Source organism: Rhineura floridana, chromosome 3 (genome assembly GCF_030035675.1).
Source record: "Rhineura floridana isolate rRhiFlo1 chromosome 3, rRhiFlo1.hap2, whole genome shotgun sequence".
Taxonomy (NCBI): Eukaryota; Metazoa; Chordata; class Lepidosauria; order Squamata; family Rhineuridae; genus Rhineura; species Rhineura floridana.
In genome coordinates, this window is record NC_084482.1 from 89,887,956 (window position 1) to 89,911,520 (window position 23,565).

The 23,565-nt window shown below is 42.8% G+C and overlaps 1 long non-coding RNA gene across 2 annotated transcripts in view; it reads right to left on the reverse strand.

Annotated features, from left to right (window-relative positions):
• LOC133382216 (uncharacterized) overlaps positions 1–23,110 on the reverse strand; it is a 59,371-nt gene extending 36,261 nt beyond the window's left edge. For both annotated transcript variants that reach the window (XR_009761851.1, XR_009761850.1), the window contains exon 1: positions 23,024–23,110. This is a non-coding gene — a long non-coding RNA (uncharacterized LOC133382216). The remainder of the gene's footprint in view (positions 1–23,023) is intronic.
• Positions 23,111–23,565: the final 455 nt, after the last annotated feature.

The following is a 23,565-nucleotide window of genomic DNA, read 5'->3' on the forward strand; positions in this document are numbered from 1 at the left end:
ACACAAAGATGCAGCTCATGTCATATTCAAACCCAATGTACCAGAGCTGGAAGTAAAACATACCTATAAACTAAACAAATCTTGTTTGGGATGCATATGAATCCCTTCCATTTAGATTATGATTGTGAATCTGGTAGTATTATAAAAAAAACTTGGGACAGTGATCACTTAATCCACAATAAATTATTTTTATCCCAGTGTCGACTTCCATTGTGAAATATAATTGGATTTTGCAAATCCAAATTATCTTCATAAATACAGAGCCCACACTAGCCCAAATGTCTGTGTTTTGATGCCATTCAGTTAGTTTTAATTGCCATTCAGTTAGTTAACAGATTTTACAGAATCTCTGGATATTTTTTCCATTATAGCCTTTAATGTCTTGTCTGTCTAAGTGGTTGTTTGCTGTCAGGTGCATTAGTATCCAGGGAGCCCATGACTTATTGTTGACATGGGCTTTTTAAGCAGTAGAGCCTGATAAAGCACAGCTACTGTCTAGTAAAAGTTGGGGGTCTTTTAATGGCTGTGCTTGAAAGAGTCACCTTTGCAAGTCCCTGAAGATTGTTCAGGGTGCTTCCAAATGGGTGTTTATTGTGGGATGGGTGCTGCTCAAGCATGCACATTATTTACAGCAACCATATGATGCTGTTGACGTCAAAATGTCAGCCTGTACTTTCCCCCCCTTTAGTCTAGATTTACCCTTTCCAGGGAAAAAAAAACCCTGTTGCCAACAACCCATTTGCAATATCTGAATAGCCCATTTGCAAGATTAAGCCCCTGTCTGAAAGCACCCTTAGTCAACTAGAACTGCAACATCTGAAATAGGTCAAACCTTTAATAAAGGAGTAGGAGAAGTAGGGGAGAAGGGAAATGCTAATTTCATATATACACTGACACCGAGCTGGCAGTGACTGACCAGGAAAGAGATCTTGAGGTCATACTGGACAGCTCAATAGAAATATTGATCCATTGTGCGGCAGATGCAAAAAGGCGAATTTAATGTTAGGGATCCTTAAGAAAAAAAATCAGAAATGAAACTACCAATATCATAATGCCTTTATATAAATCTTTGATGTGACCATACGGAAATAAGGTGTGCAGTTGTGGTCACCACATTATTGTATTGAAGAGCAGGTGCAGAAAAGGGCAACCCAAATAATCAAGGAGCTAGAGTAACTCCCCTATAAGGAAAGTTTACAATCTCTGGAGCTTTTTAGCTTTGAAAAGGGGGTAAGGGAGGATGTGACAGAGGTGCATAAGATTATGCATGGTGTAGAGAAAGTGGATAGAGAAAATCTTTTCTCCCTCTTTCATAATAATAAAATCTGGGGCTGAATTATGAGAAATTTAAGGAAGATAAAAGGAAGTACTTCTTCACACAGCACATAACTATAGAATCCACTGCCACTGAGGTAGCAACAGCCACCAACGTGGACAGCTTTAAAAGGAGATTAAACAAATTCATGGAGGATAAGACAATGGTTACTAGTCATGATGGCTATGTACTGCCTCCAGTATATGTCTGGGGAAAATGAGAGGGCTATTGCCCTCATTATATCTTGTTTGTTGTGGGCTTCCCATAAGCAGCCACTGTGAGAACAGAATGCTAGACTAGATGGGCCACCAGGTCTCTTCTTCATATGTTCTTATGACTCCATACCTTGTCAGGTGCTTCAAACCAGGTGTCCTGCAGGTAGGGCACCAATTCTCTACTTCCTGCACTAATGAGGCCACTGACTGGAGAAGAAAACTGCAGAAAATTTGAGCCAAGACAGTACAACCATAGACTTGAAATTCCTGGCCCTGGGAATCAAATGTCCTCACAGAACCAGTCCTATGCCACTACCTGCTATGACGCTCTTAGATATTCTGCACTCAGCTGAAGCAATTTGCTATTAAGGAAAGCAATTTGTCACCAGGCTATCCCTCTGTCATTCCAGGACGCCTGCCTGTGCATTCCAAATATTTGCCAGCACTTCAACCTGAGTACTCTCTCATCTCCTTTAGGGGCACACCAATTAGCCAATTTTCCCATTCTTGGATAGATGAACCTTTTAAGAAAAAAGAAGGGTCCCGATGGATCCAGCCAAAGACCCATCTGGTCCAGCATCTGTACTCATGGTGGCTAAGCATGTGGACCGTGAGAAGCCCACAAGAAGGACCCAAAAGCAATAGCATTCTCCCTGAAACCTTTTCTTTCTATTACTTCGGAGCACTATAAAAACTTTTCCCACTGGAAGAGCAGCAGCAGTAATGGATGGGCAGATGAGTCTAGGTCTAATGGCCCATCTAAACGATTGGGTTTGTTTGTGTGTGTGTGTGTGTGTGTGTGCACAAGTCCAGCATTCAGTTTGCTAATCTGTTTATCTGGTAGTTCTGTGACAAAGATGGGAGGAAGTCTTAGAATCTTCTTTTTATCTTACATATCCCAGCTGTGGTCTGAGAGAATGGAAATGTGGCAAAAAACACAGTCCATTAGGAAGTAGAGGGAAATTTGAGCACCAAATACAGTAACTCATCTTCTTCTATATCCCCTAGTGACATTAAGAAACACTGAAATCAAATAATAGTGTTTGTGTAAAATGCTGCAGACATGATCACTTGGTAAAAGATTAAAAAAAAGAAATAGTAAACCTGCAGTCAGACAAACTATATTTTCATTCTGCTCAGTGAAGGACACTTTAAGGTCTGCACAAAATGGGTGCAAATGCCAGTTTTGCTCTGAAAATGAATTAAGCCCATCCCTTGTATAAATGCAATTACATGCAAAAATATAGAAACCAAACATTTCCTGTCATATTGTCATGCCCTTTTAGTATTTCATTTGTCCATTCATCAGTCTTGGCTTGGTGACGCATTTCAATATCATGTTCCATCTTGATTGTTTCCATTCTATTTGACTACACATTAGGCCTTCCAGATCACTGCCTGTTTCCACAAAGGAGTCCATTTCAACGGCAACACAGCAAGTATGCCAGCCATGTGCTCCGTGGAGCACGTAGAACAGCATGACTTTGTCACCCCACCAAAGCCAAAGAACAAGGTGTGTAGGATGGCAGGTTGAAATTTCACTTCCTCAAGGAAGCAGATGGAGCACAGGGCGCTGCAGGTGGTATGTAGCTCCTGCTAAGAGGTCAATTAATGTGGCAAGGAAGTGTGATATTCCTTTTTTAAAAGACCAGAATACCTATTGCCAACTCTCACACATGACATCTCTCCAATCATCTTCCTGCAGTGTGATGAAGTATCATATATATCATTGGCAAACTCAGTTACTCGAGGGCTCAGATGAAGCAGACTAGAGTATGCCTGCTCACCTCCATCTCTAGATTCCCTGTCTGAAGCACATGCATGACAGCTTCAGCTGTGGAACTCTACTGCCAATCAAGGCTAGTGCCCAGGTGCTAGACGGGGGCTCCTGAGGGGGTTGGTCATGTTGGGTGAGAAGCAGCAGTGTAGTCATCCAGGGTCTTGCAGGGGGTCTTAGACCCCTTACTTTTTTAGGGGCAGGGTCCCAGCCAGGTCCTAAGAGCCAGTGTCCTAAGAGCCAATCAGCATGAAAGGGGAGTGTCTTGGCCACTGAGAAGAATATTCTAACATGCTTCCTTGTCCTTTTCTGCTGATTAGAATCAATCAGAGTGAAAAGAAGTGAGTCAGTAGTTAACACACTCTAACACACTCCCATTTCATGCTGATTGGCTCCTATGGACATCTGTTGTTGTGGGAGAAGGCTCAGGGAGGAAGGCCTCAGGAGTGCGGAGATGACAATGGAAATCAAGCAAGTAAGTGAGGGGGTGTGGTGTGACTATCATGAACGGACCCTGCACTTCTGAATTTGCCACTACACTAATGGAGAGAAGGTTCTTCACACCTGCTTCTCTCCAATCAATACATCTTTCTTTGTACATGTATCTGCCTGCTCCTGGAAAGTTGACATTGGAATCCACTACTACTAGAACAAACCTAGGACTTATCCACATGGGAGCATAACATCGTATTAAAGACACTGTTTTTACCTCCATTTTCTGGATTGATTTGATGCAGATTTATAGGGAAAAGCAGCAGCATATCTTCACCTTCAGGGCCGGCTCCAGGCATGCCGGGGCCATTGGGCACCAGCCTGCCCTGGGCCCCTCCGCTCCCCTTCCGCAATCCACGGCAGGAGCCACAGATCGCAGGACAGGAGCTTCCAAGCCGCCCACTATCCCCCCGCTGCACCTACCTTTCTCTGCTGTTTTTTGCGGCTGCACACACTGTGCATGCAGGGTTGCCATTAATCAAGATGGCGGCCAAGGTTTCTGTAAGGGGCTGAAACCTCTGCCTCCATCTTGGTTGATGGCACACACGCACACACATTGCTGCCATCAACCAAGATGGCGGCAGAGGCTTCAGCTCCTTACGGAAACCTCGGCCGCCATCTTGATTGATGGCAATCCTGCGTGCACTGCAAAAAACAGCAGAGAAAAGGTAGATGAAGCAGGGGATGGCGGGCAGCTTGGAAGCTCCTCCTGTCCTGCAATCCGCGCCTCCTGCTGCGGATCGCAGAAGGGGAGCGGAGGGGCCCCTCAGGGAGGGCAAAGTGAAAGTAGTATGTCAGAGTCAGAGATAACAATTTCACCAAGTTCACACAGAATTGAGAAAAGTTGGAGCTGAACCTCATACATTCCAACAAAAAGGAGGCTTCAGCTAAATGCATCAGCTTCCCTCCCTAGAAGGAGCTCCCACCTTGCTGCACAAGCTAGAAAACACCACAGTACCTAGTGCCAGTAATGTGCCTGCCCATCTCTCTTATGTTTAGAGTGGATGGACTTGATAAGGTCATTGTGATATAGTCTGCTATTGCCTCCACATGTTTAGTCTGTTTCTGAGACATGCCTAGTTGGTCCCTGAGACATGGCTAGCTGGTTCTTGTTCTGTATCCTGAGTATGCCTTGTCTGCTCCTGTTCTGTATCCTGAATCATGCCTAGAATGCCTGATGTTGCATTGCTGTACTGACTACTGGAATAAAGCTTTTCATATAACCCAGTTTCCAATCCTGAGTCTGCTTCTCTGGTTGGGAGTCCAGACAGCAGGGCCTTTTTAGCTGTGGTACCCACTCTCTGAAATGGATTACCTAGAGAACATGGAATGGGCTCATACCCTGCATGCTTTCTTCTTCCCCCTCACCATTGGGGGGTGTTGGTTTCTGTCAAGCTTCCCTGCTGTGTTTATACTCTGGATTGTAGTTTTGTTGTAGTTTGCAGGGCTGGCGCCAGAGGGTGGCCTGGTCAGGCCCTGGCCGAGGGCCCCTGAGTCCCAAGGGGCCCCTGAAGAGCCCCTCCTTAGGGTGGGTGGGTAGCATTCCTTTCCACAATCCACTGCAGTGTTGGCTCCTGACCCTGCTGCGGATTGTGAGAGGGAGCTCCCAGGCACCCCCCCTACTGCCGTGCAGGCCCGTGACACCCGCCTGCATGCCCCACCTACCTCTCCCATGACGTAAATGCTGATGGCACTGCGGGCACAAGCCTGCCATCAATTAAGATGGCGTGTGAGGTTTCCCTAAGGGGCTGATGCCCCTGCCAGCATCTTGGTTGATGGCAGGGATGCACACATGTAGCATGCATGTGTGCCATCAACCAAGATGGTGGCCCAGGCATCAGCCCCTTAGAGAAGCCTCGGCCACCATCTCAGTTGATGGCAGGCATGCACGCACAGCACAGGCAGCATTCACCAAGGGAAAGGTAGGTAGGTGTGGCGTGTGTGTGCATGTGCCGGGGCCTGGGGCAGGCTGCTGCCCAAGGGCCCTGGCATGCCTGGCGCTAGCCCTGTTAGTTTGTATCCTATTTGTGTATCTTGCTTTGAGTGAATAGAGAAAAGTGGATAGATAAAAGTTTTTCTCCATTGCTCATAACGCTAGAACTTGTGGGTATCTAATGAAGCTGAATGTTGGAAGAGTCTGGACAGAGAAAATAATGTACTTCTTCATACAGAACACAATAAACTAAGGATTTTGCTCACACAAGATGCAGTGATGACCACCAACTTGGATGGCTTTCAAAGAGGATTAGACAAATCATTGACGATAAGGCTGTCAGTGGCTACTAACCCTGATGGCTATGTTCTACCTCCACTGTTGGAGGCAGTATACTTCTGATTACCAGTTCCTGCAAACTGCGGGAGAGAAGAGTGTCATTGCACTCAAGCCTTGCTTTTGGGCTTCCTATAGATATCTGGTTGGGCACTGTAAGAACAGGACGCTGGATTAGATGGGCCACTGGCTTGATCCAGCAGGCTCTTCTTATGTTCTAATGTTCTTATGGTTTTGGTTTGAAAGGAGACACAAAAGATAGGTAGATATCTATTCATTTTGTAATATAGAAAACATTCCTATTCTCTCTGTAAACATTTTTAAAATTACTCTGCTAATGCCAATACAGACAAAGTCTGTCATTACTATACCTATATTCCAGAGAGTGAGTCTGTGGCTGAGAGAGTGTGGGTTATGCCAGCCCTCCAAAGTAACCCCCTGTTACTCCGTTGTTAATGTTCTAGCGTGTTGTGTTTGGGTTTTTGTTTAGGGAAATGCAATGTGGCAGGGTTGTGAAATTGAATGAATGTAGCAGCAGTGCAATTAATTAAGGACCAGAGGGGGTGAAGGGGCACAGGAAAAGAATTTAGAGTGAGTGAAAAGGCAGTGTCTTGATGCCAGGTCTACCCATAGTGAAATAATGGATGAGTAGACCTGGTCTACAGGTTTATCAGGGGCCAGGTCTATCCCAGGTCTTGCCACCATTCAGTCACCAGAAATTGTAGATGTTGGTTATATATATTATTTATTTATTGAAGTATTCCCTCCCCCCCAAAAAATTCCTGTGGACACCCATGTTCTCAAGTGCCTGGTATACAGCTTCTGCCCCTTTCCTGCAGCAAGTTCGCTATGCTGTGATTTTTGATTGTATTCCCTTTGCAATCCCTTCCTTGTCTTTATTTCCTTGTGAATTGTTTATTGCTGCTGAGTACTTTGCCATTTCAGCAGTACAGTAATAATAATAAGATCATAAAACACTTGCAAAACATTAGTCAACAGAACATTTTTAAACCATCAGCCAGCTGACCATAAACAAATAATTTGGCCTCAACATGCTGACAGCCTATACAGCATTTGCTTTCACGACAGCAAGTCAAATATTGTTTGCTATAAGCACAACCACAACCACCTTGAATGCCAGCCATCTCAGCTTTCCCAAGATCAACTGTTGATTCTCTGTCACTGGCCAGAGTAGCAGAGTTCTGTCAAGAATACTAGCCAGTCACTTTTTGTCTGATCTCCTTATACAAACATGTTAATGGCAAATGGACAGGTGCTTCCATCTTCTTCAAGCATTTTTTATTTTTTTCCCTCCTAGACAAGCATCTCAGCATTTACCTGACATATATTTTACCTGTGTGACACCTGAAGAATACTGAAACAACTGAAATGTAGAAGCATGTCTACAACAATTCAGGAAACACATGGTGTACGTGTATCCAAGAGTTGTGTTGTATGCCTAACACTGCTGCAAGGGCATTTTCAAGGGAGAATTAGCAATAGGGTGGCCACTTTCTTACCCACCATCAAAAAAGAGAGAATGCAAAAAAAGGGTGGAGGTTTATATAAAATTTACATATGCAAATTTCTATGTAGACATGCAAATTTAGACATTAGTATACTTTAAATGGAAATACAAACCATCTCCCCATAGTGAGGAAGACTGTAGCCAGGTCACCTGTGCTGCCTGGTGAGTCTCCTATCTGGTGCTAACGCTTGAAAGGCAACTCCAAGGCCCTTGGTCTCCCTTCTTAAGGTTTAGTTGGTTGGTTATTCATTGAAATAATGTTTAAAATACCCACCACTCAAAAATATTGTGGCAGTGTACAAAAGAAAATTAAAAATAAAAATAGTAAATTAAAACAATAAGAATACATTAAATCCATCAGTAAAACCAACAATTATTTTCCTTTAAACTGGACTTAGACTGAACAGCCCTTCAAATAGAGAACTGTCCTCTGTAAAATAGGACACATGGCCACACTAATTAGCAAGTGGCACAAAGGTGTGTGATTTCCTCTGCAACTCCTCCCTGCTGGCTAAATGTTTTCATCCCCCCACCCTTATCAACGAATCCCAACAAGCCCTCCTGCCCACTGATTCTTCCATATAGAGGAAGGGTCATAGCTCAATGGCAGGGCATCTGCTTTGCATGCAGAAGGCCCCAGGTTCAATCCCCAGCATCCCCAGGTAGTGGTAGAAATGTCCCCTGTCTGAAACCCTGGAAAGCCCCTGCCAGTCAGGCTAGGACCAATGTGCCTGACTTGTTATTAAACAGCTTTCTCTTTGTTTAGGTACAAAAAGCTCCCACCCCTGCACTACCATCAGCCAACAAAGATATGCTTGTCTGCCTGCATGGTGTGTCTTTCCATTCTAACCAGCAAACTTAGAAGTGCTGGTTAGATAGTCATGATAGTCACAGCCACGCCCTTCCCATTCTTTTTCTTTTTCTTTTTTTGCTGCTGGGTTGAGAATGAGGTCCTTGTTAATGCCTTCTCCCACAACAACAGATGTCCCTAGGAGTCAATAAGCATGAAAGTGGAGTGTGTTAGCCACTGAGGAGAGTCTTTCACTCTGACTGGCTCCAAACAGCAGGAAAGGACCAGGATGCATGTTAGAAAATCCTTCTCAGAGCCCAACATGCTCCCCTTTCATGTTGGTTGGCTTGTAGCATGCTGGAGACATTGATACCCTGCTCCTAAAAAAGTAAGGGGTCTAAGACCCCCTGAGACCCCGGATGACTACACCCGATTCTAACATAATGAGGTAACTTCAGCAGTGGGTAAGAGCTAAATGAAAATGCTGAGCTAGTCTTGGGACAGCTGGGAAAGGGGAAAAAAGATGCCTATTAGCTTTCTTTTCTTTTTTAAACTATGAACTTCAGGAAATCAATGGGCTGCAGGTGGCTGGAGAACATGCTTTCCTGTCAAAGTCATTTTCTGCTAAGTTCTGTGGATGCCGAAAGCCAGCAAAAGCCTAAACAATTTGTTCCCTTTGTCCGATGGCCTTGAATCATATTCTCTGTGAGTTCCATTTCTCTCTAGATGCTGGTATCAGGTTGTGTACAATTACGTAGGCAGGGAAGGGCAATCTGAGGAGACAGTGATGATAATTTCTGGAAATTTTCAAAAGAAGTGTGGGGGAAGCCCTGATGGAACAAAACAGAGAGGTCTACCTGAGCCTCTTACCCTTCCTGTATCACTTCATTATTTCAAAATGTGCAGACATTGTTATCCAGGCATTTAAATCCACAAAGCCATCTTCTTGATTCTGGGAAACTCAAATAACACTAACTTGCTAGGTAGCTCAAAGGAAAGTAATACTGTACTGCTATTCAGAACACCTTCTGCTATTCATTGACTTCCATCAGCTGGAGTTCTCAAGTCTGTCTTGTAGCTGCCTGCTGGGTAATTTTCTCTCATTACTTCAGTGCCAGTAAGAGTATTCTCAATTTATGTACCCAGCCCCAAATGTGGCACTCATTGTTGACTCCAAAATCTGTTAAGCTCATTAGTAACACTAAAGATGAGTAATTATACAGCCACGAAAATGGGTGTATATTATAGTCAGCTATAATATCTTTCACATTCCTCCATGTTAAATTGAAAATACCCTTCATGCCATTCTGCTGCTTTCCATAAGCTCATTTCAAAACAAAATCTTACAAAATTTATAGCCCTGAACTCAGAAACATTTGCTTACAACCCTCTAAGTTTTCATGGCAATACACAAAACACACAAAGAGAATCCAGAATTCAATGTCTAAAACAAGAGGGGGGAAATCCAGACCCCTACTGGACTTTTTTCTGTCAGTAGAGCCAGTGTGGAGTAGTGGTTAGAGTGTTGGACTATGACCTGGGAGACCAGGGTTCGAATGCACACATAGCCATGACCTGGGTGACCTTGGGCCAGTCACTGCCTCTCAGCCTCAGAGGAGGACAATGCTAACCACCTCTGAATACTGTGTACCATGAAAATCCTATTCATAGGGTCGCCATAAGTCAGAATCGACTTGAAGGCAGTCCATTTCCATTTTCAGTCTCATAATTTGTTGAAATTAATTAAAAATCAGCCATGTTCACAAAGTATGTGTAATCCTATTATTGACCTTGCCCCCTACTCTGACCTTCATCTTCTACAGTTTAAAAGTTTAAAAAATGCATGGCGAATTTTAATTAATTTAAGAAAATTAACATAGGAGTCTATGATAAGTGCAGACATGCTCAGTAAGAACCAATGGTCAGTGTTCTAAAAGCCAGACTAACAGCTGTTTAGCTTGGCTAATCAGGGGGCCACACCCACACCAAACATTTATTCCACTTTAAACTTCATGGCTTCCTCCATAGAATCCTGGGAAGTGTAGTTTGTGAGTGCTGGGAGTTGTTAGGAGACTCCTATTCCCCTGACAGAGCTGTAGTGGCCAGAGTTGTTTAACTGTCAGCCCCTCTTCCCAGAGAATTCTGGTGATTGTATGTCTCTGAGGGGAACAGAGCCTCTCCTATCAGCTATCAGCACCCTTCACAAACTACACTTCCCAAGATTCTATGGGAGGAGCCATGACTGTTTAAAGTGGAATAAATGTCTGGTATGGATGTGGCCAGGGACAGCTTTGGTTTAAACGTGGGTGGGAGACTACATTTGTCTGCTGTAGAATAAGGTGGGAGAACCCCTGAAAAATAACGATACTGTTAACAATGCATTCCTTTTGGAAAATGAAAGGGGTTTTCCCTCTGGCCAGTGCCTGCCCACACACACAATCTCCTCCTCTCTCTCCCCCTCTCCTACTCCTGTCCCTCCTCCCTCTCCCCTTCACTTGCTTCCCTATCTCTACCCTTCCTCCCCTCCTCCATCCCCTCCCTTCCCCTTCCCCCCTCCCTTCCCCTCCCCAAGTCACTTTCATCTATCCTAATCATGATGGCACAGGAGTAAATCCCATTGAACTTAATAAGCATGCAAATGGTAAAACCTGCCCCCCTTCTCCTCCCTCCTATCCCCTCCCACCTGCCCTGCCTCTTCCCCTTCCTTCCTCCACCCTTCCCTCTCCCTCCCTTTTCTCCTCCCTCCTCCCCCTCTCTTTTCCCCTCCTTCCTTCCTCCTCCCTCTCTCCCCTCCTCTCCCCTCCACCTCCTCTCCCCACTCCCGCCCTCCCTCCCCCCCATGGTCAGTTTCACCTATTGACAGTAAATCCCACTGAACTCAATAAGCATACAAATGATCAAACATGCCTTTCCCCTTCCCCTCTCCCCTCCTTCCCCATTCCTCTCCTCTTCCCCTCCCCACTCTAGCCTTCCCTCCCTCCCCCATGTCCTCCTCCCCTATGGTCAATTTCAACTATCCTAGCCATGAGTGCATGGGAGTCAATCTCATTGAGCTCAATAAGCATGCGAACGATCAAACCTACCCTTCTCCTCCCCTCTCCCTCCCCCTCCCTCCACTGTAGTCAGTTTCACCTATCCAAAGCATGATTGCAGGGGAGTAGATTCCATTGAACATCTTACCAATTTTTTCCAAGCTACACAGGAAGTGGATTGAACTGTGAAAGACCAACCCAAATTGTGTTTGCATTTTTACAGATTTGTAGAGCAGTACAATATCTCAAAGAAGAGATCAGGTCTCCTGCTCCCCTGGTACATTAACTATAGCTGCCTAATTCCTCTGCTTTTTAAATTTTGATAGAAATATCTGTTGGCTATAGGTACGTTCTTAAACCGCAAGGGCTTTTGCCCATTAGTGAGTACGTATCTAGAGTGGAACACATTAGGGTCTTTGGGCTATTTTGGGGTGCTTAGATAACTTCCAACTTAAAATACCCTCATAACAGATATCATGTTTATCACCACACATTCATACATTTTAAAAATCATGTGCAACATACCATTATTATTATTATTATTATTATTATTATTATTATTATTATTATTATTATTATTATTATTATTATTATTATTATTAGCTTGAAGGACCCCAAGCTACTTACACAGTGTTAAAACAAAACACACTATAAACACATAACAATAAACAACAGCAAAATAATAAAAATACCATCACCACCCCACAGCCTCAAGACGTTTTGGCAGTATATTAAAAACAAAACTTCATCTCAAACTTTCAAATGTCTGGAAGAAAAAGTACATCTTTCCTTAGCACTGCAAAGATGCAATAATGGTGCCAGGCAGACCTCACTGGGGAGCATATTCCACAAATGGGAAGTTACACCTGAAAAGGTCCTCTCCCTTGTCACCACCTTCCGAGCTTCCCTCAAAAGGGGGACCTGGAGAAGGGCCTCAGAGGAAGATCTAAGGGTCTGGGTAGGTTCATATCAGGAGGGGAGTTCCAGAAGATATTAGGGTCCTGAGCCGTAAAGAGCTTTATAGGTCAAAACCAGCACTTTGAATTGAGCTCAAAACATATAGACAGCCAATGCAATTGGAACAGAATAGGTGTTATATATTTTATTTTCACTTTGAACCTGTCAATAATCAGGCAGCTGCATTCTGAACTAACTGAAGCTTCCAAAGGCAGCCCCACATAAAGCCATTGCAATAATCCAACCTTGAGGTTACCAGAGCATAGATTACTGTAGTCAGGTTATCCCTGTCCAGTTAGGTGTCCTGCTCAGAGCGTGAGACACAAGATGGAGGCAAGGCTGGAATTAATTCTTGCTTTATTAGAGCAACGGTTACATCAAAAGCAGTGAACTTCATAGACCTGTCTATGCTAACTCACTACTGGCTCTACTTGAACTACCTAGGCATGCTCTGCAGCATGTGGAGTAAGTTGACTCAGCACCCCAATCCGTGGGATTCTGCCTTAAATAGGAAAAGTCTTCGCTCGTAATCTCTGACTCTTCCAAAGTACCATCTTCTGATCATCCCGCTTCTCACGTCATCTTGCATGGGGCAAGGGGGGACAATCCTCCTGCTGTACATCTGACAGCACAGGCTTGCTAGGTGCCAACTTGACATCAGGGGGTGGGGAGCAGGTTGGCGGGGAAGTGCCAGGTGGGGAAACCCGGGGGGTGGAATTGGCAGGAGAGAGAGGTCGCTTCCCAATGGCTCTGTTGGAGCACTTGCAGACGGAGCGGGATCCACGTGAACAGGAGGGCTGACTATGGGAACTTGCGGGCTGTCGACATCTCCCCCTCCCTCAACACCCTCGAAAGCCTCATCCTCCTCTGACACTTCTCCCTGGTCTATCTGGGGGAGCTGGGGCTCAACAATAGGGTCACAATTGGGCCACCAGCCTAAGTTAATAGAAGGCACTCTGGGCCACTGAGGCCTCAAGCAAAAGCAGTGGATCCAAGAGAATCCCCAACTTTGAAGCCACTCCTTCAGATGGAGTGTGACCCCATCTAAAGCAAGCCACACACCACTCAGGTGGTCTAACCAACAGCATCTCAGTCTTGTCTGGATTAAGCTTCAGTTTATTGGCCCTCATCCAGTCCATTATCGCAACCAATTCAGCACTTCCACTGCCTCACCTGCAGAAGATGAAAAGGAGAAATAGAGCTGCATGTCATCAGCATACTGATGACAATGCACCTGAAAACTCTGTATGGCCCCATTCAGCAGTTTCATGTAAATGTTAAACAACATGGGGGACAGAACTAACCCCTGTGGGACCCCCATACTGGAGAGCCCATGGAACCAAGAAATGCTACCCAAGAACCACCTTCTGGAGCCATCCATCCAAATAAGAATAGAACCACCACAATGTGGTACCCCCAGTACCAAACTCAGACAGTCTCCCCAAAAGGATACCATGATCAATGGTATCAAAAGCCACTGAAATATCAAGGAGGATCATCAGTCACACTCCCCCTCTCTCTCTCCTAACACCGATCATTGTACAGGTTGACCAAGGCAGTTTCCGTACCAAAACTAGGCCTGAATCCCGACTGAAATAGATCTAGAAAATCTGTCTCCTCCTGAATCTGGTTGGCAACCACCCTCTTGAGAATCTTGCCCAGAAAGGAAACATTTGCTACTGGTCTAAAATTATTAAGATCTTCCCGGTAGAGTTAAATACAGTAATTTCAAAAATTAACATTCAGGCCCTTATTCTCATTGCAAACTACTTTCAATATTTTCCATATATTGACTTCCATATTATCTATAACTTATTAGCTATGCCTAATATATTGGTGACACTTCATTGATGTTAAGAACAGTTAGTGGTGGTACCTTATATATATAAGTAATAGTCAAATTTAGTTTGCCATCTGTAATGAAATCAGAATTATTTATATGTTTAAAACTGTTTTGAAATTGTGTTCAGGTAAGAAAGTGTTAATAGAATGTTAACAGGTGCAGATGAGGTACAACTAACAGATGGGAGGGGGTGTGTGAGTGAGAATTCTGAGGGGAGTTTTAAAGAGAAAAACAATAGGGTTTGACAGAATGAGATAGGATTAGGGATCAAGAAGAGAACGTCTAGTTAGCAGGGTGGTGGTTTGGGGGAGGATTTCATTGGGATTAATGGAGTAGGATCGGTAGGAAGGAAAGGGAGAACAAGTTTTACATTTACTATCACATTTACCATCTTGTATATAATTAAGTTTATTTGTTTGATCCAAAATCTCACATGTCAGCATAGTCAAGAGTGCTACCATACTAAGGCCCTATTCTGTACCTATACCTGTACCAGTTTCACTGACATATTACTCCAGTGGTCACCTTTTGGGGGAAAAGGTGGTGGGGCTGAAGCTTGTGGTTCAGAGGGCATATTTGACTCAGGCTGATGCGGGCTTCCTAGGGATTTCCTGATCCAGTTGTTTGGGAATGAGGAGGTGGTAATCCCAGAGACACAGGAACATCACACCATCCTATACACACTTATCTGGGAGTAAGTCCCATTGTACTCAATAGGTCTTGCTTCTAGTAGACAGGGATATTATCATGCTCAAATGTCTTCACATTGGACAATATGCTGTGTACTAAATATGGCACAATAAATAATTGGCTCTTGCCAGTCTCATTGTATCTGTTGCCTGCAAACCCATCCTCCTCTCCTCAACACTGTGTAAGCTAGTATTTTGTCATTTCATTGCAAACATTCTGAATGCTCAAGGGGAATCTTCCAACTATAGAATATTCATAAACACATCACATTCAGCTGTGAAGCAACATGCCCATTTGTCATTGGAACTTCAGAGGTCTTAAAAACAGTATGAGTTGTGTGCTCTGGGCAGGAAGAGCGTCAGGATTATGAGGAAGTAGGGAGGCAAAGAGCTGAGAAGCCCATTAGGAAGAAGGTTCAAAAGCTGTGCAGTCCTTTGAAGAGGGACTAAATAGAAAGAGGGCTGAAAATTGGGGACATGAATAAAAGTTGGGTCAAGTACAGAGGGGTAAAGAGTCACTCACAAAGTTCAGAAATGGAGAAAGGGGCTGGAAAGGACGTAATTCTCTCACAGGTTTTAGGCTCTCTAGTATACATGTGCTCCAAAAATCTCTTCAGAACTATGTTCCCACAGTGCGCTCTTCCAAATGACTTGTTTATTGGGCCTTTATCCTGATTTGTTATCAAAACACTTGCACTGTGATTATACAGTGTTGCTGTCTATTGAGCATTCTTTCTGATTTGTTTGTGCGGAGGTTATATTCACTAATAGGCAAAAAACCTTGCGGTTTAAGAAGGTACCTATAACCAACAGATATTTCTACCAAACTTTAAAAAGCAGGGTAATTGGGCAGCTATAGTGAATGCACCATGGGAGTAAGAGACCTGACCTCCTCTCTGAGATACTGTATTGCCCTACAACATGCAAACACAATTTGGATTGGTCTTTCACAGTTCAATCCATTCCTGTGTAGCTTGGAAGAATTTGGTAACGTGCTTCTGAGCATGCGGTGAGTGGTGGCAACACCTGCCATCTCCAAAGATTACATTTTTGTATGTTTGTTGATGTTCTTCTTACTTTGCTTCTTTTCTGTGTCACTACATTCTACAGAGAATCTAACCTAGAAAATTATATTTCTCTCTATCCATCATAGAAATCTGTGTCAAATTTATGTTTATTAATTTCAAAGCCTTTTTATTGGTCGATGTCACATGATAGTGAAGATAACCTTTTTTGTCTCAAACTGGAGGTTATGCTCCATTTCTATTTTGGGTGCATTAACAGTTGAATCTGAAACTGCAGTTTGATGTAAAATCAGACAGATTACAATATGTTGCTATTTAAGCAATGGCTCTAGCTGTTGAAAAAACACATTTGACCTGCCCAAGATGCATGTTTTCAGCCTGCTATGCTTAAACAACTCCACTTAAGGAAAGGTGGCCATGGTCAATTAAAAACAAAGAGCACACCTAGAATTTTGCTAGAATATATTTCACCTCCCACTGTTCTATCTTGTGCAAACTGAGACACTCCTCATATCCATTGGAAACTATTCTGCAGAACAGTCAGTGCCATTATTCCACAATTGTTTTTGGAGCTTTTTTTTAGTATTGCAAAGTGTTGCTATACTTCACATATTCACAGAAACAGAAGCAAAAGAGAATGATTTACTATAGGAAACTTCACTACAATTGCAAAGTAAATCAGACATATTTAAAGTGACTATCTGAACTATGTCAACTGTTTTAATATTGTTCCTTCCTCCCTGCTAAAACAAGATCAGCACAGCACATGTCTTGTTTCTGTTATCTGGGCTGACTGCAGGTGTTGCCTCTATGCTCAGAGGCACATGTTACCAAATTCTTCCAAGCTACACAGGAAGTGGATTGGACTGTGAAAGACCAACCCAAATTGTGTTTGCATTTTGACAAATTTGTAGGGCAGTACAATATCTCAGAGAGGAGGTCAGGTCTCCTGCTCCCCTGGGGCATTCAATTTCCCTGCTTTTTAAAGTTTGATAGAAATATCTGTTGGCTATAGGTACATTCTTTGACCCCAAGGTTTTTTGCCTATTCGTGAATTTCCCTGCTTTTTAGTCCAGGAGGTAAGAAATAGGATCCTGTTCAAGTTTGCTGAGAATGGATTGATCATTTGCATGCTTATTGAGTTCAGTGGGATTTACTCCCCTGCAATCATGCTTAGGATAGGTAAAACGGACCACAGGGGATGCGGAGGGGAGGAGGAGAGCAGGCAGGAGGGGGGGAGGAGGGGAGGTTTGATCATTTGCATGTTTGAGTTCAGTGGGATTTATTCCCATGCAGTCATGCTGAGGATAGGTAAAATTGACCATGGGGAGGGAGCCTGGAGTGGGCAGGGGAGGAGGAAGAAGGAAGAAGGGAGGAGAGGAAGAAGGGAGGAAGGAGAGGAGAGGAGGGGAAAGGCAGGTCTGATCATTTGCATGCTTCTTGAATTCAATGGGATTTACCCCTGTGCAATCATGGCTAGGACAGGTAAAACTGACCATGGGGGGGAAGAGGGGGAGGGGAGAGTAGAGGGAAGCAAGAAGGGGGAGATAGGAGCAGAAGGAGTGGGAGGAGGGGATTGGAAGGAGAGGGGGAGGGGTGAAGGAAGGGGGAGGGAAAGGGCAAAATGGAGGTGATGGGAGGAAGAGGGGAGAGCAGGTTTGATCATTTGCATACTTATTGAGTTCAATAGGATTAACTCTTGGAGGCTGGGCCTGGCAACCAAGAGGTCTTCTGTATCTTTAAAAGTGGTGCAGGGGGAAGGGAGAATTTCACCTTGTGGTTTTTCCCAAGTTGCAAGAAAACCTGCACTTGGCTGAATTTTCTCTTCTCTTAAAGATACAGAATCATTCTCAGGCCCTGAGCCTGGCAACCCTACTCATAGGGTTGTTGTAAGGATAAAAAGGGGAGGGGGACAACCATGTTTACATGCCACCTTGAGCTCCTTGGAGGAAAAGTGGGATATAAATGTAATAATAACTAAAAATAAATAAATGTTCAATTTTCAAAGGATAGCTGAGTTTCATTTTGCATATTGTTTTGGGAAGTGCAAATTCAAATGTGAACTGAACCAAATTTCTCCCCCATCCCTAACTATGAGTTCATATTTGGTTTCAAAAATGTTTAGCCTACCAGTGTTCTATTTTCTAAGACCATTAAAATAGCCCATTGATGAAGAGAGAATTATTTTCCTTGTTTTGTAGGCACAAAGATAAATAAATTCTGACAGCTGTGGATTAGATGTACTGACTGCCACCACAGCTAATTCCAAGTCAGTTTTCGGCTCACATAAAAGAAAAGAAAGTTGAAAAATGTTTACTTTTACAATTTATACGTTATGTCCCACTGAATGGTGCACTGAATGCCTTGGAATTAATTCCAAGTTGTCTGCAGCTCACATCACAAGGAGGAGACGATTTAGCGCTTGAAAGTAGTCCCATGGGTTTGTAGATCACCTGTTTCAATCTAATGCTTCTCCCAGATGGCCATATTGTTATTCTAAGTAGTACATTAGTAATTTTCTGCCTCCTACATCCACTCCAGCCCTTTGAACTGTCCTTGGCACAAAAAGTAGCTGCAAAATACAGTGCAGTGCACTTTCCTCTCTTCTTCACTCTCCTCCACCCCTTTGTTAGCATTGCCACTTGACATTTTGTGAATTGATTATGCCTTTCACAACTGCATAACTGGCAGAAATCAACAAATGACACTTTCCCTATCATTACATCTCCATGCTGGGGAGAACTGCACCTGTTGATTTTTGCTTGTTATACAGCTATCAGCTATCAATGTCATACATTACCCATTTTAAAAGGTGGCAACCATGTCATGTGTTCTGCACCATGATAAACCTTTAGAAGAGGTGGGGTTGCTGGATCGGCCCGGTGTCCTCATCTAAACCCCACACAGATCCTATGACTGTAAGAGTGTGCTAGTGCAACAATGGATGCACATGGATTCTGTGCACATATGTACATATGAAACGCTATTGGTTCTGTCACTTTTAGAGGAACTAGCTGCAGAGCAAATGGAAGAACCAGTATTCAAACAGAGGTATAATAAATCCATTATTTTTGTTTCTTTTGAAACCCAGTGCAGATTTGCCTTGCAAAACATCACATGAAACTGAGATAACTGACCTCAAATATATTTGTTTATGAAAGCACAATATATTAATCAATGAGCCAATGACTGATGAGAATAATATAAGAATAATTTCAACTTGGGTTTCAATGTCACTCGTTTGGGTTGCAATAAAATCTTGCTATAACTTGTCCTAAATTGTAAATAATTGGTAGGGAAACTGTGCCTCTCTAGATACTGCTGAAATAAAAGACCTGTAGTCCCTAACCATTAGCCATGCTGGCTAGAGCTGATGGGAGCTAGAATCCAACTACATCTGGAGAGCCACAGCTTCCCCATTCCTGTCATAAATAAAGCAGTATAGAAGTGCACCTGGCAAGTACTAATATATGTGTTGATGTGTGTGAGAGCTTCCACTCTCCTACTATGGACTCCAACAGTCTTCAGAGCCCTATGGCTTCTCTTGCCTTTAGAAAACACATAGGCCCTGTTCACACATTACATTCAACGAGTGTACAGACCCTGTACCCAGATACACAAGTAGTTCGGCTGTACACTCATAGCTATTCACATGTAACATTCAACGAGTGTACAGTCTCCGTTATATACACATATGCTGCCAGGAAAAGAACATGGCTTCAATGACACTTATTAAATGCGCCACTGAAGCAATTCCCTTTTACTGGCAACAAGGCAAGGCATGCTGGGTCTGTTATGCTTCCTGAAACTGTTTCCTGTCAAGGGGTACATTCAATAGAAAGAAATTTGGCAGAAACAGAAATGTAGTTTTACTTTTTTCATTTTTCCTGCAGATTCTTGAGTTTTTAAAATCAAAACATCAACTTTTTAAAAGAAAATACCAGCCTGTAACTATCATAATTATAGCTATTAAAATACTGCATTTTCATTGCCTGTTGTTAGAGCATGTATGGTTATTGATGTAGGCTTTCATGGAACAATCCTATACATGTCTATACAGTCCTATAGAGATCAATAGGACTTACTCATAGATAAATCTGTGAAAGTGCAGACCTAAATATATTGAATATTTATATATGAAAATATTTTGAGGAGGGGGCTGCTACAAAAAGAAGCTGCTTAAAAGAGTATGAACTGAAATTATTCTTCCAACATGGTACACCTGATTCTTTCTTGAGGACATCATGTGTTTTAATACACAAAACTACACTCAAAGTATAAATGTTGGGGAAATTATTTATCAGTTGGGCTTTCCAGCCTGCTGCGCCCACTGTAACATATTCTGTCCCCTGGAAAGCCTTTCCTGGTATTTGGGAAAGCTCTGCGCTGTGGTTTTTATGGTTTTTCAGTGGACATTTTTGTAGCTCAGTATCAAAAAGTGATCATCAGTATCTCTTTTTATGGTCTATGTCATAATGTTTAGCTTTTGGATAGTACTTTAAATGCAGAAAGTAGATCAAAATGTATTGGTGCATCTCAGGATGACTCGCAGAAGATCAGTGAGGATTTCAGACTCCTGTTTCACAATGAAAACAAGAAAATGACCACCCCACCATTATACTGCTGAAAAGAAGAAAATGGGGGGTAATCCGGAGTGGATTTTTGTGTGGAAATACTGCGAGCTGTTCAATTTTGGAACTCAAAACAAATTCCTGGGTTAAGAATTATTTAACTCCAAGTGTATATATTTTGTGGCTTGGTTTGGTTGGTGGATCTTGGGTTTTAATCATCATCATCATCATCATCATCAATACCAAAAACCTGAAGTCTAACCATCCTGATCTAGAGTATTAGATCCTGATCTAGTCTAACCATGAAGTCTAACCATTCTGATTTAGAGTATTTGCCACCCTGGGCTCCTGCTGGAAGGGCAGAATATAAATCAAATAATAAATGAAATAAACATTACAACCCTACAAGGCAGGTTTGTGTTGCCATGAAACCATGTGGTGCAGCTAATTCTGACAGGTTTCTAATGGAGGCAGCCATTATCATGTGTTTGACTGTCAGGTGTGTCTAATTTTGATGCATGACACTTGATACAGAAGGTAAGAGCTGCACAGAGATGATCAAATCCACATTTTTTTCTTCTCAATTTCTGGATACGCAGTAGAAAGGTGACATTGCCTTTTTGACAATGCCTTCTTTGGCAATGTTTTGAAGAGTCTTACCTCTGCTATTGTAGTTTCATTCTTGCAAGCACTCCTTTGTACCATGCTACAAAAATCCTGTAAGGTAGGCCTGTGCCCATACAAATGATTTAGTGCAGAGATGACCAGAAGATAGATCCCTATCTATTGGTAGATCCCTGGGAGATTTGCAGTCAATTGGCAAGCACTTCTGGCTTCCAATTGTTTAACAATAGCAACAAAAGGGCACACACCCTTTGGAAATTTGACAACTGAAATTAAGAATACTTGTGGAAAGTAGGAATGCATCTATGTGTGGAAAGACTGTGATCTCATCTCAGTTCCAATAACTCTGCGCTCAGCAACTTCTCAGAGACACCATGTTCTTTCATACTAGATGTATGTCTTTTGCAGCTGGCTGTAGTTGGTAGCTCTTGGGGTTCTAGTAAAACACAAGGTAGATCCCAGATTCTGCAACAGCGGTGCTCTCTCAATAATGGCAGCATTGCCACTCACTGAATGGGGATGGGGCAAGGTACCTGCAAGTTCAGGGCTGATGGTACCACCATGAGGCAGCAGGTGGGCATACACCTGGATGCTTGTGCTGCATTCCACCAAAGTACCCCCAACCTTGCCATCTCTGTGCCACTGCCATTCTGCCCCCCCCATCACTGCTGACCTATGCCATCAAATTACTGGAAGAGTCCTGGCTATATTTCTCTCTCTTGACCTTTAGGAGGAAATATGAAGCACACAACAGAATTTACATTACAATTGATTTCAATAGGTTTTAAAAGACCAAGGAAGAAAAGTATAGTGGGTAATTTATATTGGATTTATAGAGGTACTGTAGTGTACAGGTTCTGCAAAAGCCAGTGTACTGGGCTAGGGCCTGGGAGACCTGGATTCAAACCCTCATTCAGCCATGAAAGTCACTGGGTGACTTTTGGGCTAGTTACCTTCTCAGCCTAAACTACCTCATAGGGCTATTCTGAGGATATATTGGGGAGGTGCAGGACTACGTATGCCACACTGAGCTCTTTGCAAGAAAGTTGAGACATAAAGGAAATAAGGCATTAAATAAGATTAAGGCTACAATCCTTTGCACAATTACTTGAGAGCAAGCTCCATTGAACTGTGAAAGTTACTTTTGATAAACCTGCTTGGGATTATGTTGTTAAGATACAAGGGATAACTATTACACAAAGTTTCTATTATTTATTGATAATTATCATTTCTGAGTAATGTATTACCTAGCCATTAAAATAATTTTGATTATATATATCAATAATTTCTGAGCAATGTGTTACCTAACCATTAAGTTATTTTATTATTGCAGTTGTGATAGCAGCTATTATTCATTACCTGCACAGGGGGGATTGGAGCAAGTTTTGGAATCTATTTGTGGCACTATTCTGAAAAGTAGGTGTACTACTTGTAACAAGCAACAATAAGAGTCACACGATGATGCATTGAACATTTAACAGACATTATAAATTTTATAATTATTGATAAATCACCTAGTATTTAAAGGAAAAGATTTAATTTAGAAGTTAAAGGCTGCAATTCTACATTCACTTTCACTTCAGGAGTAAGTCCCATTAAACTCAGTGGAACTTACTTCTGAATCAACATGGCTGAGACTGCACTGTAACTTCAGATTCCTAAGTCTTTCTCCCCATCTCCTTTACTAGATTACTGGTACATCCTCCCACATTCTCTCAAGATAGCAGTTTTCACTTGTCTGAGCCCATAGGGGTCACACAAATTCTGCTTCAGAGTCTTAGGGTTCCTCCCCCCACACACAAGCCTTTTCTCTCTTCATTATCTCTTTGTAGTTCTTTCACCTCTTCCTACATTCCCCTCAAAGTGATGCTGCAATCCTATCCCAACCCCACTTACCTGGGAGTAAGTTCCACTGAGCTCAGTGGGACTCACTTCTGAGTAAACATGGCTAGGACTGGACTGGACTGTGAGCAGACATATAGGCAAACTCCCCTCCCTTTCTCTGCCCCCCCACTGTTTCTTTTAAGGGGCTGGAATCCTAATCGTACTTACTTGGGAGTAAGTCCCACCAAACTGAATGGAATTTACTTTAGAGTAGGCATGGGGTTAGGATTGTACTAGGAATGTAATCAAACTTAATTTTGTAAAAATTAACAATGTAAACAGTCCTTGCCTAGCTCTAGCTTCTCTGGCAGAACACTTGCTTTTTTTAGGCAATCCTAACTCCACTTACCTGTGAGTAAGCCCCATTGAGCTAAGTGAGACTTACTTCTGAGTAGATGTTTTTAGAATTATATTGCAAGCCCTCAGAATATCTGCCCCTTCTCTCTCTTCACTAGCTTTCTGATTACTGTTTTCTTCTGCCCTTCTCTCAAGAAGATAGCAGTTTTCACTTGTCTGAGCCCACAAGAGGCTTAAACTCCATTTAAGTTTGTAAA